Source organism: Aphis gossypii, chromosome 1, assembly GCF_020184175.1.
Source record: "Aphis gossypii isolate Hap1 chromosome 1, ASM2018417v2, whole genome shotgun sequence".
NCBI classification, from domain to species: domain Eukaryota; kingdom Metazoa; phylum Arthropoda; class Insecta; order Hemiptera; family Aphididae; genus Aphis; species Aphis gossypii.
In genome coordinates, this window is record NC_065530.1 from 78,527,931 (window position 1) to 78,535,980 (window position 8,050).

An 8,050-nucleotide genomic window follows, 5' to 3' on the forward strand; every position below is an offset into this window, starting at 1 on the left:
ACTGCGACATACGCTTGAAAATAGACAACAGCACGCGCGTGCATTATAGACAAATTGCTATTAGTATTAGTTATAATATACATACACGCGTGTCGGACACCCGGTGTATAATATTATGTTATGATAAATGCACACACGCGCGATGCAATCCAAAAAAATTAAGTCGAAACTTAACCCTTTCGGTTTGGCCTCCGTTTAATAATACCACCATTGGATGGACGCGTCACCTGACAACATAATTGCCCGTGAAGCAATTTACCGTGGAAAATGCAATCGTGTTCAGTAGAGTATAAAGCGCGCAAGTGGATAGGGAATGGAACACAAAAATACCGTCGAGGCCTATGTTATGTGCATCGCACATGATGTTCCTTCGGGTAATTAATAAGTTATTGTTGTATTATTATGATTGTTAGTAGAGCATGACCTCAAATTGCCGCTGTTGCATTGACCGGGGCGGCAACGATGACACATCACTAAAAAAGCAAGCATCGTACTCGTCATAGTCGAAATAGAAGTCCATCATTATTGTGCGTAGGTAGGTACACTATTATTATTGTATAGTGATGTCGAGTGGTTGACTGTTTAATTGTTGTTTTGATAAAACAATCGATTTCCGCATACGTACTTAAACATAACAGTATAAAGCTATTATACAATATTATATGTTTGTAGTACTGAAAGAAAAGAAAAAAATGATTAATGATCTGTAACATGAGTACCTATATAAAATAATATATACCGTACAATGTAATTTACACTAAAAAATGATTAGTGAGTTCGATTTAAGTAATCTAATTTTATTGTCTAATAACAAAATAAGAGTCAAACGACCTAATCGTACACAGCACAAAATATGTAATATTTTGTTTCATATATTTTGATAAATTAATACATCTTATTTGTTGAAAACCTTTTATTAGCTTTATTAGCCTTTTTAGCCTACTACCTATATGGTTGTATTGATTTTAAAACGATTTGTGTTTAACTTTATTTTTTTTCTTGTAACTATTTAAATGTTTTAAAACATTCAATTACTATAATATTGCGTCTATATATTGAAAAGTTTATTTCATCTGCGAATAGTGGCTCTTGACGCTTCGAAATTTGTAAAATAATAAAAAAAAAAAAAAATGAAATAGAAAATAATCAACTAGTTACCATAATGGTAATATATGGTTGTAGGTGTAGTTGTGGCGATTATAATTAATGCAATCAATGTAAACATACACCCCCAAACGAAGCAGCTGCTGTGCGTCATATACAATATAATTCGGACAAACCGCATTCATACATAATAATAATACATGTTGCACAGCAAATAAACCTTTTGAGTTTCGGCGTCGGGTGTCCACTGCATTGCAAATCGACGTATCGGAAATCAGTATCCGGATAGTTCATAATATCTCGAGACGCGATGCGATTCCGAGGGGATGGCCGTGTAACAATAATAATATAGTCACCGCGTTCTCGGACGTCGCGCATCGACAGGGTCGTATATATTATACGCGCGCATAACATTATTCATAAAACAATATAGTAATATTATAATAATATTACAAATCGTTAGCAGCGGTGGTCGCAGTATACTAATCACATATGTCCGTGTGTGCCGTACGGTTTGCGTGTGTGTGCGAGCCGCTGAAACGACTCGTGTAATTGATGTTTTTCGGACAGCAGACGACGCAATGTGTGCGTGTCTGTGCGTGCGATATTGCATGTGCATAATATACATATATGAACACGAGCGGTGAATATAATTAGCCGCCGAATATTATAATATTGTTATTATATTATACTGTGTATATTTGTGTACGTCAGATGTTTCACCGGAGGGTGGGTGGGACGGGTTTGCGTGCAGTCCGATGACCGTCCATCCGGAGGTTTCCGCCATCGCCACGACCATCGGTCTGCGTTGACCGCCGCGGGGTCATAACACTCCGAACCCCCCCGGAAGGGTTAGAGGTGAATCCTTCCCCGAAGAGTTTTGTTTTCCTACACGTTGTTACACGTCGCGTGTGTTTGTGTATATTTTATTGAGACCATCGGCGCTTTTACAATATACGCGCGTATGTATATTATATTATTATTTCGGTAGGTTTTGTTTGCACAACGATACCAAGCCGGCCGCACTGCACATACGAGGTACATATTATTATATTATATATTACGCGTATAAATGTATAACATTATAATCGTGAAATAATAAACTATACGATGTATGATATTATAATAACACGTCGACGGCGTAAAAAAAAAACTTCCGGCCGCCGGATATCACGATATTATGATATACTCGTGTGGGTGTGTGATTTTGGCAGTCCTAAATGCGTGTGTTTATTTACGCGATCGACTGCAAGACGTGTAGGTATACATACACGCCTTTTCGGCTAGGCGTTATTATAATCGTCCGTTAATATTTACATTAAGTTTATGAGCAACATATTATAAAGTCAACGAGTACCTATAGGCACTTATATATAATAATAAGCCGATCGATTAGATTTTCACAAAATACTTTCATGCTTGTGAAAACTAAATAAAATTTTGTATACTATGCATTATATTTTCATTTTTCATTGAACATAATATGACATTTTATTTTCAATATTTAATGTTTGACACGTTTCATTGTCATTCGAAATTAAAGATCCTATAGCCTATATAACAAAAACATAGTATACTACCATTTACGCATATAATATAACGTTTAAATGCGTAAAACGTATTAAAAAACGACAATATTATATTATTATTACCTCATCGTCTTAAATGACGGTTTTTTAATCATTATACTTTTTATGCTTGAAAATACGGTTGATAACTTTATTTTTTTTTCAGTATCCCACTCGTACGAGAATGTACCGAGACTGTGAGGATCTTTTAAAAATCATTAAACTGAAAATCAACAAAAAGTTACCACATATTTAAAGACTTTATAAATTAAAGTTGAATAGTTGTATTTATTTTCACGTGTGTATTTAACCGAATGTGTCCGAAAAAAAGATAGATTATTATTTCAAGTGTTTAGAACCTAACCGAAAACTACGACGATATTCTAATAACAGCAAGTCATGTTTTGGCCGAATACTGTGACGATATTTTACATTGTTCATGCGTGAGCAACGGTTGTCATAATAGATTATCGACTCCAAGGAGACTATATATACGTAAACGGGAGCTAAATGTTCGATTGGAGGTCCAACAATTAATGGCGTATTGTATTGTATAATATTTGCGTATATACGATGGTATAATAAATCGCGCATTAGTGTTTGTATGTATATACTATATAGGTTCACGTCATATAGAACCACATTATTTTATTATTATTATCATAATAATTATTATTGTACTCGTGCGCGAAAATGTCCTTAGACGGGCGGCGGCCCCGTCAGCGATGCATATGAAAACGAGCATGACACTAATTAAAATAAAAAATAATAATAGTAATAATGAGAATGGAAAAAAAAACTAGTAAAATACGCGTTAAATCGCCAAACGTTTGTCCTACATGGATAAAATTCCGTAAAAATACGCGTTAACAATCAGGCGAAGGGCATCACGTCCGGGCCGCGTCCAGCCCGGTTAATTAAACGAATTTATTCAGACAAAATTATATTATATTTATTATTATTATAATTACTCTAGACCGCAGCAACTGCCATACTCCATGTAGAGAGCCTTCTAGGAAAATAACGATTATTATTAGATATTTTTTGTGTCAGTTGTGAGCATAATGTTTTTTTTACCTTTCTTAGAATGACGTAAACATCACTGAGATTTGACTCTCACTTACATTAAAGACTATTATTGAATGGATAAAAGAATCTAAATTTTATATTAACCAACTTGTATATAATTGTAAACGAGAAAGTGATTATGCATAATATAAGTAGTTCAATATACGTACAGTAGAAAATAACTAGGTGTAGCACCTTGGGGGTTGGCGTCCATACATTATATTTGTAATTTTTATAACGATAATATTTTATATTACAGTAGCTACCACTGCTGACCATTGGCTCAACAAGGAACAACGACTTAAGCATTTTAAAAATAAACTCCGTTGGACATTCGATCAACAGGACCCAAAAGTAAAAAACGCATCTTTAAACGAAACACATATTTGATATTTTTGTCATTTCTGTGTTTGTCAAAAATTTTACTCGAATAGAGTAATTGGTCATAAAATAGAAATTGAAAAAAAAATGGAAAACTTGCATTTGCTTACCAGTTATCTTGATCATGATATCGACCGCATCAAACGTGTGTAAAATGTATATATTGTAATATAAAATAATAGTTAGTATAAATACTTACGGCACTACGCCTTTACGTCAAAAAACAAAAAAAAAACCTTGAGGAAATCTATAACAGCCCAAATTTAAGTCTAACTGCTGAAGAAATTATTGAACCCGATTAGCATAAATACAATAATGTATAGATAACAGATCTGTTGTAATCACTAAGTACTTATCCATATCCGGTGAATCAAGTTTATCATGTTGCTGGTTTCAGAATAAAGTCATTTTTTTTCTCCGGTCACTTTTTTTCAGGGTAGTATGGAAAAATTGAAATCAAGTTTCAGTCAAAATCTACAGTCCAAATGGAAGGTACTACTTTGTAGTAGTCACAATATATCAAATTTTCAAAAATAATGTGATAACCATCGAAACGATTGCTATGATTTATTATTGCTTTCGAATTTAAAATCGCAATTCACAGCTCTCTTCTCGACCACTCGAGGGGAGTGTCCAACTGCATAATATTCTGTCTGATTTTTTCAAACATACAATAATTCATAAGAGGAAATTTCACGCAACGATTCACAACTTGATAATAATATATGGTTGTTTGAAAAATAAAAAAAATATGCCACATGATCAATAAAAAAGAACATTGCAACTACTCGAATTAGCTAAATAATCTATTTCGATATAAATATGAGTACAATATTATAATCACCTCTTCAGTCACGTATTTACGTCCCGCATTGATATCTTTTTCGCACTCTGGTCGTCGTCACAAACAATGTAACTGATTTAAATAATGTCAACGCAAATTTGACAGAGTGTCGATTATGATGATAATAATATTTTAAGACAATAATAATTATTATACACGAATACACCCGCATAATATTATATTAATACGATTTAGCACCAACAATTGAACTGCGGTTCTTCGTACATCGACAACATAATCGTGTGAACATAACACTTTTTTAATCATCTGTTTTAAAACTGTTATGACATTTTGACTGAAGTTTTTAATGAGGCTATCGTATAATTCGTACAATATTTTCGCTGATTAAAACATCGATGATCAGCTAATCTTAAAAGTGTATACTGGTGGAGTGTAATTTAAAGTACGTACCTGTGTTTTACAATCGCTATTTACTTATTTTAAAACATTATTAAAAAATCATTTTATTAATCCATTTTCTGCAATATTAAATACTGGAATTCCATTATTACGACAAAATCATATTTAAAGGGAATATATATTAAAAAGGTGTTTAGGAATTATATATTTTTTTTAAATCATGAAATATTAATAATTTACAGTTTAAATTATAATGAAATTTTGAACGTAAATACGTAAATTTCAAGGGGCAATATCAAATCAATGCTAAAAGTTGCGTGTCTGATTTAGTTGAATATTATGCTGTAAAGTTTATATTGTAAAAAAACGATAATATTATAAATTATATAAATGCTCTTCATTTGGGATTCGAGTTCGAATATACAAATGAGTGGAAATGATTTGATGATAGGTTCGAAAAGTCGATTCAAAAGTCCCAAGGGATAAAATTGAGTGAACGTTTTAACGAACTTAGTGAATTGTGACTCTCGAAGAGCGAACACTGACCTTTGACTTTTGAGTATAGAAACTTCACTATACTTCTATATGCGACTATTCGCTCAGCAAGACGTACGTCACGATATCCGCAATATTCTCGATACGGTCAAACGAGGGTACGGTAATGATAAAATCATCAGAAGTCTCGCCTTGTCACAATAATAATTTGGAAAATAATATTTTACAGTCTACTGTCCTAACTTGCAAACTCCGAGCAAGTTAACTAGATTAATATAATATAATATCACGTATCAACGTTAAAAGTCGGTGTTCGCTGTTGTGGGTTCCTAAGTTCTCGGCGGGGCACTGCCCTACGGTGGGGTGCGGGGTGTAAAGAAAACCACGAGCGCACACGACAAGCACTACAGCCTCTCCGCCGCGTCCCAGCCCGCAGAGAGCTGCCAATGACCCCGAGTTTAGATTTGTTTGCGTTCCGTCTCTGTCTCCGCGACTGCACTGAAAACCGGTTTTCCCGTGACCCAACGACGGACGACGGCGCGCGCCCGTTATACGTTTCCTCCGAGAGAGGGAAAACTCGTCTCCGAGGACGTATATTTATATATATTATACGCGTACTATATTACGATTATACTCTATTATAATACACATATAATATGTATATACCAAACGCACTTACTACTATACTACTATTACTACTACTACGACTTCTACTACTACTACTACTACTACGATTACTACTACGATTACTACCACTATTTTACTATTTATACTACGCATGACTATTACGAAGAGAAAAATTATTTTAAGACGACCGCGACACCGGTCACTGCGGTTTGAACCACTTCTCGTACATATAATATATTATATTTTTATACAGCGGTTATTACAATATATATATATTATGTGCGTGTACGTCGCTGCCCGCAGAGTGGTAACGCGGTATCGTATACCTTTAAGCAGTTTAAGCCAACGCGCACACATAATATTTAAATACGACCGGTTCAAGCGAAGCAGTTTTGCGCGCGCATAATATTATTATTATATGATGATGATTTTAATAGTATAATATAATATTGTTTGTTATTTTCGTGGTTTTTTGTTGGTTCCGCTGATGCGTCTGACTGGACGACGAAACGCGACGCGTGTTTTTACCGCCAAACGAAAAAAATGTTAATTTTATTTTAAACCTAATACATAGAGCGCCAAAAAATAGTCCAAATCGATAACAATATATTTTGCTCGTAATTTAATTTCATCGTACGAGTATCAAAGATATCGAATTAAAAGGTTTTTAATTAAAAAATGTTTCAATTTTACATACAAATGACAAGGAGTATTAATTATTTCTTGAATACAACAATTATAGTGAATATAATGATGTGATACACCCCGTCAAATCGTATTTCACGTGTCATTAACTTTACTGGTAAAAATCAAAACTTTCCGTAATGAGGTATTTTATACATAGACGTAATAATTATTATGTCTATGATTTAATACTTAAATCTATCAACTATTAATATAATATTCAATAACGACATAGGGTTAAAAATGCATTTAATATTATTTACAAAGAAGTATAAATCAATTCCTAAAATGATAAAAAGTCGATATTTGCACTTTAAATTAACGGCAGTCATTTAATATAAATACTTTCAACAATTAGAAAATCCTGAAAAGTTAACAAAATAAGAACTATTGTCACTAAAAACATTAAACTTTTCAACATTTTAATGGACCGCTGATTTAGTAAAATAATTATTTAATAATGAAAAATGTTAAATTTTTGTTACGGTTAAAATAATTAAAGAAAAAGTGCATTTCGTTAATAACCAAAACTATATTTGACGAGGGTGTTTAAGCACATTATTCTAAATTGTGAATTCTCTGATAAAAATGTTTTTTTTTTTTTTTAATTATTTAGTAGTCTACTAAAAACGATATAATACTATAACTTATAAGAGTTATAAAGAATTAATATTGTAATCATGTTTCAATAGATTCCTAAAAGGTTATAATAATATAATACAATGATAAATGATAATATATATTATTATTGTGTATTATAATATTATTATAACACATTTTGTTGTACAGATTTTAATACCCATCTACATTTAACATTACCATCATCTTTCAAAAATAAGATAAAAATATTGACTTCGTAATCTCAAAACTCATTTATCAAAAATTATTTTGATATTATATAATATATAACAATCAAATC